At 41.0% G+C, this 12,334-nt stretch overlaps 1 long non-coding RNA gene across 1 annotated transcript in view; it reads right to left on the bottom strand.

Moving 5' to 3' along the window:
- Nucleotides 1-365: 365 nt before the first annotated feature.
- Nucleotides 366-12,334, bottom strand: part of LOC133270767 (uncharacterized) — a 46,838-nt gene continuing 34,869 nt past the window's right edge. Inside the window, exon 3 of the long non-coding RNA XR_009743899.1 lies at nt 366-883. This is a non-coding gene — a long non-coding RNA (uncharacterized LOC133270767). The remainder of the gene's footprint in view (nt 884-12,334) is intronic.

Here is a 12,334-nt window from a genome sequence, read left to right on the forward strand (position 1 = left end):
GGTGCAGAGATTTAAAACACTGGAATTTTCACAGTGGAAACTGTCAGGTGTAGGACAAAAGAGTGACAGAAATAGGTTTTACAAGTTGTGACTATTGTATATGTAAGAGCTACTGGGATCAAGAAAAGATCACCAACCAACTGAAGACATGCACAGAGAGAGAAAAAAATACAGAAAAAAGGACAAAAATGTGGGCGTTTAACTTCTACACTCTACACTTTGGTGCGAGTTCACTAGATTCTGGTGCAAGCTCACTAGATTTCCCCCACTCCAAACCTATGCAGATACTAAAGTGGTGAGGGCGTAAATGTTGGTACCACAAAATTAATTTCCTCTCAATTTATTTCTGCAGTTCTATCAGAAAATATCTCAACCTCTTGGAAACAAAAATTCTTGTATTACAGAGAACGAGAATGTATTGTGCAAAGGAAGTTATGCAGCGAATAATTACAAACAATCCTGGATATTTACAATGCTCAAAAATTGCTATCATTGAGTAATTCAGTGTTCCTGCATCCTAGCTAATTTCTTAAAAACTGTGTATGGAGGTTCTGTTGCCCAGGCAGCTGGGGACAGGATCCAGATGATTTAGACTTTATGAGCTCAAAAGCATCTCAAAAGAAAAAAACATCTTTCTTTCCTAGGACTGTCACGTAAAAAGATAGTATTAATTATGAATGAGAACTATTACTTATCTCTTCTCAAACAGCAGCAGCTTGTCTCTGTGCATCTGAACTACCAAGACTGCCAATAACTTACACTGTTCTTGAAAACAAATTGTGTTCCTGGAATCAGACTGTGTCAGTTAGTCCCTATACACAGCTTCCCATTTCTGGTGAATTTTACTTCTGACTTCATTACTTCTGACGCACCAAATCCTGACCTGAATAAAGAAAATATGTGACATGCCATCAGCAGGTGCCTTGTATGAAATTACATACTGTCACATTCTTAAGACACACATGAATGTCAAACTTAAAAATATAAAGAAATACATCATGTCCTTGGAGACTCCATGTTAAGAGCATCTGGAGAAAATGAGGTTTCTTGCCACCTTAAGTTTCTGCAATATGCTACAAGAACAAAAAGGGTAGTAGTACAGTTCCCCTGTTACTTTCAGGACACAATGCTGCATCTCCACCATCACTCAGTACTTAATAATGGCATACAACATTCACCCATCACTCCCTACAATATTTTGGTTGTGTTTGTTTGTTTTAGGATTTTTGTTGTGCTTTTGTTTTTTAAATCAGCTGGACATTTCTTTAAATAGTTGACAGGCCACACCAGACCTCATGAATTCACTTACCTGCAGCTTTACTAAAACACATACAGGAGACAAACTATTTGCAGGTTTGAATCGTGGACACTTATTTCTGACTGCTCTTCATTAAGACATGTAACGGCTTCATCAGGTACAGCTGAGCATGATTATTCACAATAAAGTGAGAAAAAAATTACTGAGAACAAGACTGATATAGCCACTCTAAATAATTAAAGATAGTTCTGAGTATTCAGTTTACCTGCAGTTCAGTTCTGGCTAAGGACATCACACGAAATACATTAAAATTAAGAAATCACTTATCAGTAAAAAAACCCACATTAAATACTCTCAATTCAGTATACAGGGAAATATGAAATAATTTTTTTAAGTAAAAGTGCACCTTTAAGAATATTTACACCTCAATTGGCAACAGTCCAATATCTAAATATGCTAGATGACTCCCCAAAATGTACCTTAGTTTACAAGATTAACATTTCAGTCTTTAACATTTTAGCTATCCTGCATACTAGACTGGTTCTTTCAAACTTCTTCTGTCTTCTGTTACGAAATAATAAATAGAACATTCTAAATTCGAGAGTATCTCTTTATTCTCAAACAGAAATATAGAGACTCTTATGTTAGACTTCTGTTAATCCAATTTCCCACCTGAAGCTCAGAAGATTTTGCATTCTCAGCTTCTGTTTAATTCACTACTAGATCACTGATTTAAGTAATGAATAGATCCAATGAACTTTATTTAAGGAATTTATTCCACATTTTCATGAAAGCCATTTATTATTCATTACTAACCCTTGAGCTTTTAAAAATCCATGGACACAGAAGCCAAATCTTTCCTTTCCTGTCACCTGCTCAAAGATGGAGAAGCAGACCACTCTGCACTCTGTCTTTGACTTTTAAAAGGCAAAAGGAAAGGAATAAGATTCACTGTCATTTCTTTGTTAAGTAGTGAGACCCTCTAAGCAAAGAGACTTAAGGGTATGGCACAACTCCCACCTGCACAACTGATTCCTCAGCCATCTTTATCAGCAGTAGAACTGGATAATAGAGTCTTGATGAAAATACTAGATATTATGAAGCACTGAGCAAGAAATTTGATGTACTGACTGAAAACTCTGGGCTGCTAAAAACAGTATGTCAAGACAGAAGATGTATATTAAATGCCTGCCCAATTCATTAATGGTTTACTTTGACAAGGCATGTTGGAAAACCCATTTTCCTCTATACTGATGATGGCTGTTACTTTTAAAGAGATAGAAAATGAATGGAGGAACCAACGAGCTGACATTTTAGATCATATGTTCTGATGTACTGCTCTTGGTAATTTATTCTAAACGCTCTGTATACGTTAGGAGAGGAGACAGAGAGTGAATGAGTTTTTTTCACCCAGCTTAGCTTTGTCACTGGTCTTGCAAATCCTAGGTATGGGCTCTAATTTTGTTACGCCTTAGCTCTGTGGGAAGAACAGAAGGTCAGCGTTCCAGTGTTGCAAACCTTCCCAGCAAACTGTTTAGAAAACATTTCATAAAGAAAATGCTTGATGAATTCTCGTAATTTTTAAGCTTCCCTCTGAGTTCACATAATAAACATCACTCTTTCAGTTTTTTATATTAACATGAGTTAAATACTGCTTGTGATAATTTGCAAAATATTGCTTTAAAAAATGTATTTGCAAATGTAGGACAGTATGAGCCTCTTCTTCCCAAATAACTTGTCACATATGTCAGCAAAATAAGTGCCATGCTTCAGTACAAACAAAAGAAAATTCAACAATCTGGGAGGTGTGGGGAAGAGACAGAACTCTACTCTAGAGAGAAACAATTCAAACAGACTTGGAAATCTGATTATGTAGACAGCTGAGCATGAATTTCCAATGCCATACTGAGGCTATAAAGGCTAATGTAACTCTTGCTAATAAAATCAAAAAGTACAACTGCTTTATCTCCATTTTTGACACAGATGCCTCAGTATCGGAATTTCAAATACATTTTGTAGTTCTATAGCAATGGACAATACTTGATCAGACCAAATGTCTTTCTATCTTGGTCTTTAGCTGCGGCCAAATTGGGTATCTAGGGAAGACTAAAAGCACACTCAGTATTTCCCCTTTGCATATATCATCTTCCAGCATCCAATCACTTGCAGATCAGTGAGGCTCTGATCTATGTGTGATTTCTATGTGTTTAATAACCCTCAGGAGAGATCTGTTCCATTGACTGTGACTGCTTGAGTTCTTGAACCTACATGAGTAGGTTCTCGTGTTACCTGCAATCCTACAGGAAGGAATTCCAAAGCTTGACTAATCTTCCGTGAAGAACCACCTTGCTTTGCTTTCAGTCTTCATCTGGTGCTCTACAGTTCCTGATGAAAAAATGAAAACTAAGTCAACCTCTTCTCTCTCTGTGCTATGCTAGGTTTCATAGACCATTATAACCACTCCTTCCCTGTCTCTGTACCAGCTCTCAGTGATCTGTCTTCGTAGAAACTATTTCATAACTTTCTTCATCCTTTTCCAGGCCTGCTATACAGTTTTAGCAATGGGGAACCAAAACCACACAGGCTTAGGTAAATGGAGGATTATACAGTGGCACAGAGATCTCCATTTCCTTCTTAACTTTCTTAACTTTCTATTTTGGCTGCTCCACTGTGACTGTATTTATTTTAGTGTAGAACTCATAACCAAACCAGAAAGCAAAGTTTTCCAATTGCCTCATGTCCCTCCAAGCAACACATCTTACCACATTGAGACTTGGGGAAAAGCTAGTTTAGCCACTCTGCCTCTTGATTTTTAGCCTACAGCATGAAGAAGCTTGGAACTGATCCTAATTAAATGACTGGAGCCATGCCTAGAATGTACCTTCATGAGAAAACTGGAACTGTTAAGGAATCAAAGAGAATAAGCAACTCAAAAGTGCAGAACAGAAAGTAACAGATAACTATTCAAGATAAGCAGCAAACATGTAACAATATCCACATGCCAAAAGTGGAAGGTGGGCATCGGACAGAACAGGGCACCTTTTCCATCCACTCCTATGAGAATAACCACTGGAATAATTTAATCAAAAATTTATGTGAATTTACTATCACAGTGATCCCTATTTTACTTTTAATTGGAGCATAACTTTCAGAAAAACAGCCAAGCTGGAATGCATGAAAGTCCCATGGTCTGTGTTGTACATGAAATGAGTTCAGATAATCACAGCACCATCTCTCCAGTCCATTATGTTATTCTATAATTCATCTTTGTGCCAAGCATTTTTGGGGCATATTTGCATGGCATAATAGAAAAATAGCAGTCAGCAGATACTTTCAAGAAAGGTTACCACTTGCAATTCAGCACAATGTGTGTTATGTTTCACATATTTAGCTTGTTTTCTTCCTAGCAGGAACACAGAGCAGAGGCCAGAAGAGCAGAGGAATTACTAGCATGTATCTAGCATCAAAAGGAGAAACTCAGGAATTTAACAGAGGACAGCTAGGAATAAAATATTAATGTTGTGGTTCAAACCCAGCCACGCAGCTCGTTCACTCCCCCCCCCCCCCCCCCCTTCTTGCCCTCCCCCTATTCCCGGAGGGACAGAGAGGAGAATCAAAACTCCCGCAGGTTGAGATAAGAACTAAGGTATAACACAAATCACTACTGCTACCACCAATAATAATAAGGATAAATAACAAGGGAAGAGAATACGATACCACCTCAGCACCAGCTGACCGATAACTCGCCCCATCCCACCCAACCGAGCACCAACCAATACCTCGTCCAACCCCGCTGTGATCAGTTACATCCCGGGCATGACGTGCTGTGGTTTGGAATACCTCTTTGGCTAGTTTGGGTCAGGTGTCCTGTCTCTGCTTCCTCCTGGCTTCCCCTCCTCCCTGGCAGAGCATAAGGCTCAGAAAGTCCTTGGTCAGACTAAAACATCAGTGTTACCAGCTCTGTTCCCAGGCCGAAAGTCAAAACACAATGCTGTACCAGCTACTAAGAAGGAGAAAAATGACTGCTACTGCTGAGCCCAGGACAATTAATTTAGACAGTATTAAACTACTTATTTTTAGAATTTCTACTCCTCATTCTAGTTCATTCTGTATTCCTTGCTCTTTCTGGGTTTCCTTTAGCTTTACCTTAAGCCTCCCCAGCTGCCTTCTGATCCCTTATCCCAACCAGTTCTTTTTGTACAAGAATACCTTAACATTCCCTGTGGTTACAGGGGTTATCCTTGAAAAAAACTGTTTTTTCTACTTTTCTTCGGGGAAAGGAGAACATAACAAAGTCTTGTCAGTCCAGTCTTTCTATTCTACTGCTAAAGCAGAAAAAGGTTTTTAACTTTCGCAACTTTCTTTTTGTATGCTCAAAGTGTCTGTAGACCTGTATAATTTCCTTCTTAATTCTGCTCATCAGACAACAATTGTCCCTTTAAGTAGAAGCAAAAGAAACAAATCAAAAAGCAAGGAGAAAAGCCTAGTGTTTTGGTAAATCTCTTGACAAGTGTCTTTCAGACTAACAAATACAATGCTAGATATTCCTGTCTTTGCTGTACACAATTAACACAGAAAACACGGTTTTGTGACTCACAACTATGGAGATTAGGCCAGCAAATACCCGAAGGACCTCTTGCGTATCTGCTACCAAAGCTCACTAAAGCTCTAAAGTTGTAGATCCCCTCTGGACTTCTTTTTCATAACCCACCTCCCAGGCCACCTCTTCCAACACTGCTCTGAGGGCCCTCTCCCTGGCCCATCTATCCCCATCCCTGAAGTGTTCATGGAATCACAGAATGGCTGAGGTTGGAAGAGACCTCTGGAGGTCATTCAAAGTTAAGAAACCCTCCTCTTTTTCTGAGTATCATCTCTTTTGCCATTACCCATCAGCTGCTCATGACAACCAACTCCCAGGGACAAGCTGCAGTTCATGATAGCGCACATGGTTTGAATGTGTAACTGGAGTGCCGAAGTATCTCTGACACTGGTGTGCAAATATAAGTGTTCATGTCAAATCCTGCCAAGGTAGCTGCCATACAGGATATGTGGCAGAGGGCTTGCAAGCTGGTCAGAGATTGTCACTGCATTAACATGGATGAGTACTGTGCATGTTGAAGAGTTAGCATCAGTACCCTTCTATTAATAAAAATTAATATCTCAGTCAAACTTGTAGATGCGGAAATGGCTTGCAAGAAAAGAACAACTGCGAGTATGCTAAGAGACATCAAGAGCAGCATACTCTGCCCCCCAAAAATGATCTGAAAGACCCAAGACTTAAGAGGGTCAAATATACAGGCCTTGACCAGCATGAATATAATGGTCCTTAGAAACACTTCATACAGTGTAAGAATATGTAAGTTAAATTCATGAAAAGAGCAATATGCATCATGTTTCAATATGTGTAAGGGGGGGGAAAAAAACCCAAACCAAAAATGTCACAACAGTGTTTGCTAGGGAATAGATCAACACTAAAAATACTTCTTCAGTGTGGCAAATTTATTCCAAGGAATAATTTTTTCAGCAGATCATAAATCCACAAAATATATCACAGGCTTTGACATTAAAAAGGGAGCAGGTCTGGAGGACTTTCTAGCCACTTCTCTTTTTTGAGTGGCTTTTCATTTCTATCATGCTAGCAGATGCTGATTTAAGTGATTTTGGCTGACATGCTACTAACTGATTTTTTCATCTGCATTAATTTATTTGTCTTCCTGTTCATTAAGAGATTTAATTAAAACAACATAGAATTCCGCCAGTTTTCCTTTAGAAAAATACCCATTAAAATTTCCATTACAAAAAAAATCCTCAGATTTTCCACTGCAAGTAGTTAGTCCCATATTACAGTAAATATTACTATATGAGAGTTCATCTTTCTTCTAAGAAGTAGGAGTTTTCAACAGTATGCACTACTCGTTTCCATCTTATAAAAAGCAAAGTACGTAAGGAAGACAGAAAGAAAAAATGAACTGGAAAAGGTTGTCAGTAAAAACACTCAGCCTTTCACACAGAAAACGTCTTTTACACAGTCATTTGTGTGCAAGAGGGAAAAGCCTCCAGCTGTGACACACGTTTTTAAGTATCTTCCTCTCAGAACTGATATAACCTCTGTCTCCTCATTCCAAACCACCAAATGCAGATTTTTGTGTCATGTTACGCATTACATTCTTACAGCCTTTGACAAACCAATCATCTAAAAATGGCAATTTATTGCTGCTTTCTGGTTGAGAGTCATTTTTTCCTCATTCTGCTGACCAAGGGCTCCAAGAGATGAACCCTGGCTAATTTTATTGTGCGAACTATAGATGTGAACCTGCCAGACTGAACTTAAGTGACAGAGCTAGAGGTGCATGATTCTGGTGGAGAAGCAGCGAGGTCTGACAAGAAGCTGGGTAACAAAATGTATTCATCCACAGAAGCCTTTGTACAGTGACTTTGTTTCAGCCTCTATAGCAAAGTTTTGCCAGTTTTCATATCTCTAACCCACAGCACAGAATAACTGAATGCTGCTCCACTCTCTACACCATTAGCAGACCTGTTTACCAAGCTTCTCTTGGTGTCAGCTGCCAATAAATAATGCTTTCACAGCCACAAAGTCAGCAATGGAATTATTCAGTTGTTACAAAGGAGGGAGTATGGGAAACAGAAAGGATATTTGGTCTCCAGAACATTAAAATCTGCTCTGAAAAGCCAAAAAAGTCTTAACCACTTGTACATATTCTTCTAGTATTTGCCCTTACACACAATCCTTTACACCAAAGTACAAAACTAAGTCTGATGTCTTCATTTATGAGCTCTACATCATTAATTATTTATGCCCATCACCACTGTCCTTCCTTTTCATTATCAGATCACTTCTTATCTATATGTATTATTTATGCCAGTAAGATTTATAACTGTAAAATAAGAGAAGCACTAGGCACAGTGAATTCACCTCTTGCTGAAGGGCTTCTGCCCAATTATTCATAATTGTGCTGAAGATCAAGCCTGGTTACTTACATGCTGTGTGCTTGTGTACTTTTGCGTGTTATGTTAAATGCTGCATAGAAATAGTAACTATAAAGTTGGAACATCTTAGAAGAGGCCACGTCAAGAGAAAAAGCCTCAATGAATTCCAAAAGATACAGATATGACATTTCCTGGAAAAAGTCTAACAAAGTTATTGGTTCTGAGAAGTACCTGATTATGGTACATTTACTGGTGTACTGTTAGCCACTTTCATATTTATGAAAACACAGGCTCTATTAATAGTTAGAAAACTTTTAACTTTTCTCACTATGAACCCAGTATCCACCAATTATTTACTTTACATAAAAACAACAGAATTTAAGGTATGGACACATTTGCTAGTATTTTAAGAGAAAATATTTTCCTTCTAAAGAAGGAACTATGCACTGACCTGAAAAATTAGGAGACCTAAGAAATTAAAAATCACCACTACTACAAATGCAATTCAGTTTATAGACTCAAATGAGTAAGCTCTGCCCAAACTTTCTTAGAAATCCAAAACACACACCCAGTCTTTATCCCACCTTTCATTTCTCTGCCAGAAACCTCAAATTTATATGCTTTTTAAGACACTATTTTTCTCCTTTCTGCCGCTCTGTTTGTGATATGCTCCAGTTACAGTATTTTATGTGTTTTTTTCCCTAAAACACCCAAAAGGCAGTTATAATTAATTGAAGTAATTGGAAAGATTAGCTCTGTTTCTGGTAAGCTAAACCATCTCCCCTAGCACAAAATACCAAAACCAAAATGAAAATAATTAGAACTTACACATTAGGTTTTACTGACAGAAAAGAGAAAAAAAAAAACCACAACCAAAATAACCTCAAACCACAAGACAAAGCAAAACCAACTTCACCTTGAACTAAATAACAAGAAGGCAACACAAAATTTGGAATGATTTAGTGAATTCAAGGAAAACTCTGTTAGATTTCTGGTAGCTCTGAAACTTTAAAAGGTGAAGAAATACCTGAAGATTTATAGCCAACAGCAAATTATTTTGAAGAATAAATGAAACAGTGATTTCACTAGAGAACAGGGAAGTGACTAGATGGAGCTTTCATGCTAAGAAAATAAGCAAATGCATGTCAGTATTGCTTTTGCAACTAGGTATGTGTCGTGGTTTAAACCCAGTCAGGCAACTTGTTCACTCCCAGTGAGTGGCGCCGGGCTGACAACAATCGAGCCCCCCCCCCCCCCGGGGCTCTCCCCTTCCCCGCTCCCAGAGGAAGGGGGAGGAGGATTGAAAGGCTGCAACTCCTACGGGTTGAGACAAGAACAGTCCAGCAACCGCTGTACAACACAAATCACCACCGCTACTATCAACTACAACAATGATAAGGGAAAATAACAAGGGAAGAGAATATGATACCACCGGCCAAGAAACGAGTCCCACCCGGAAGCCCCTGTCCTTCCGGGTAACTCCCAGTTACCCCCCACCCCGGGCATGACGTGCTGTGGTATGGAATACCTCCCTGGATAGCCCGGGTCAGGCGCCCCATCTCTGCTTCCTCACGGCTTCCCCTCCTCCCTGGCAGAGCATGAGCCTCACAAAGTCCTTGGTCAGGGTAAATATCACTTAGCAACAACCGAAAACATCGGTTTCACCAACATTGTTCCCAGGCTGGAAGTCAAAACACAGCACTGCACCAGCTACCACAAAGGAGAAATATGACTGCTACTGCTGAACCCAGGACATTATCCACCCCTTATTCCATACCATTCACGTCGTGCTCAGGTCCCACATTTTCAATACACCATCGCTCTCCCACATATATACATCCATACACATACAGACCAAGAGGAAAAGATCATCTTCTTAGTGCATGGACAAATCCCTATAATGCTGCCGAGTCCATTCGGTCCATGATGTTCAAAGTTCATTCTCTGTTGGGATGATGGCTGGAGGGAAGTCAGGGCCAGTCGCTGGTGACCTGAAGACATCTAGTTGATGGGCTATAAAAGTATTACACAGCAGGCAACAGCATACAATTAAGTTCATTGGCTGTTTTCCCCTAAAATCAAATCCCCTTGAGGTATACATCGGACTTCCCCATCTTCCCGCATTACCCACCAAGTATACCCAGGTCCCTGAGCAAAAGCAATCCCACGAGTGGGTTTGCCTTTACCTGAAGCAGGAATAACCCAGACTGTCTTCCCCAGCAAATTCTTCATATGCACCACGGGAACTTTGTCCCCCTCTACAATATGTAAAAGTTCTGACTGGGCTGGGCCAGCCCTGTTGGCAGATCCTCTGGTGTTGACCAACCAGGTGGCCTTTGGTAAGTGTGTATCCCAATGCTTGAAAGTTCCGCCACCCATTGCTCTCAGTGTAGTTTTTAACAGCCCATTGTACCGTTTGATTTTCCCAGAGGCTGGTGCATGGTAGGGGATGTGATATACCCACTCAATGCCATGCTCTTTGGCCCAAATATCTATAAGGTTATTCCGGAAATGAGTCCCATTGTCTGACTCAATTCTCTCTGGGGTGCCGTGTCACCACAAAATCTGTTTCTCAAGGTCCAGGATAGTGTTCCGGGCAGTGGCATGGGGCACAGCGTATGTTTCCAGCCACCCGGTGGTTGCTTCCACCATGGTAAGCACATGGCGCTTGCCTTGGCGGGTTGGTGGCAGTGTGATATAGTCAATCTGCCAGGCCTCCCCATATTTATACTTCAACCATCGTTCTCCATACCAAAGAGGCTTTAACCGCTTGGCTTGTTTAATTGCAGCACATATTTCACACTCATGAATAACCTGGGCAATAGTGTCCATTGTTAAGTCCACCCCTCGGTCACGGGCCCATCTGTATGTTGCATCTCTGCCCTGATGGCCTGAAGTGTCATGGGCCCACCGGGCCAAAAATAATTCACCTTTATGTTGCCAATCTAAGTCCATCTGAGCCACTTCAATCTTAGCCGCTTTATCCACTTGTTGGTTGTTCTGGTGTTCCTCAGTGGCCCGACTCTTGGGTACATGGGCATCTACATGACGTACCTTCACCACCAGGTTCTGCACCCGGGCAGCAATATCTTTCCACAGTGCAGCAGCCCAGATGGGTTTACCTCTGCGTTGCCAGTTGCTCTGCTTCCATTGCTTCAACCACCCCCACAGGGCATTTGCCACCATCCATGAGTCAGTATAAAGTACTGGCCACCTTTCTCGTTCAGCAATGTCCAGGGCCAGCTGGATGGCTTTCACCTCGGCAAACTGACTTGATTCACCCTCTCCGTCAGCAGTTTCTGCAACTTGTCGTCCAGGACTCCATACAGCTGCCTTCCATCTCCGATGCTTTCCCACAATACGGCAAGACCCATCAGTAAACAAGGCATACTGCTTTTCACTTTCTGACAGTTTACTATATGGTGGGGCCTCTTCAGCACGCACCGCCTCCTCCTCTGGTGACATTCCAAAATCTTTGCCCTCTGGCCAGTCCATGATGACTTCTAGAATGCCTGGACGACTGAGATTTCCTATCTGAGTTCGTTGTGTAATTAGTGCAGCCCATTTACTCCATGTGGCATTGGTTGCATGATGTGTAGAGGAGACCCTGCCTTTGAACATCCAGCCCAGCACGGGCAACCGGGGTGCCAGGAGGAGCTGTGCTTCAGTGCCAATCACTTCCGAAGCAGCTCGAACCCCTTCATAGGCTGCCAGTATCTCTTTCTCAGTTGGGGTATAGCTGGCCTCAGATCCTTTATATCCCCGACTCCAAAAGCCGAGGGGTCAACCTCGAGTCTCCCCTGGAGCTTTCTGCCAGAGGCTCCAGGTAGGACCGTTCTCCCCAGCTGCAGTGTACAGCACATTTTTTACATCTGGCCCGGTCCAGACTGGTCCAAGGGCTACTGCGTGAACTATCTCACGTTTAATTTGCTCAAAGGCTTGTTGTTGCTCAGGGCCCCATTAAAAATCATTCTTCTTCCAGGTCACATGATAGAGAGGGCTTACAATCGAACTGTAATTTGGGATGTGCATTCTCCAGAACCCCACAGCACCCAAGAAAGCTTGCGTTTCTTTCTTATTAGTTGGTGGAGACATTGCTGTTATCTTGTTGATCACATCTGTGGGGAT

This window comes from Pezoporus flaviventris, unplaced genomic scaffold (assembly GCF_033815535.1).
Source record: "Pezoporus flaviventris isolate CSIRO_AGI_PZ_B2104156 unplaced genomic scaffold, CSIRO_AGI_Pfla_v1 ptg000022l, whole genome shotgun sequence".
In the NCBI taxonomy this organism is placed as follows: Eukaryota; Metazoa; Chordata; class Aves; order Psittaciformes; family Psittacidae; genus Pezoporus; species Pezoporus flaviventris.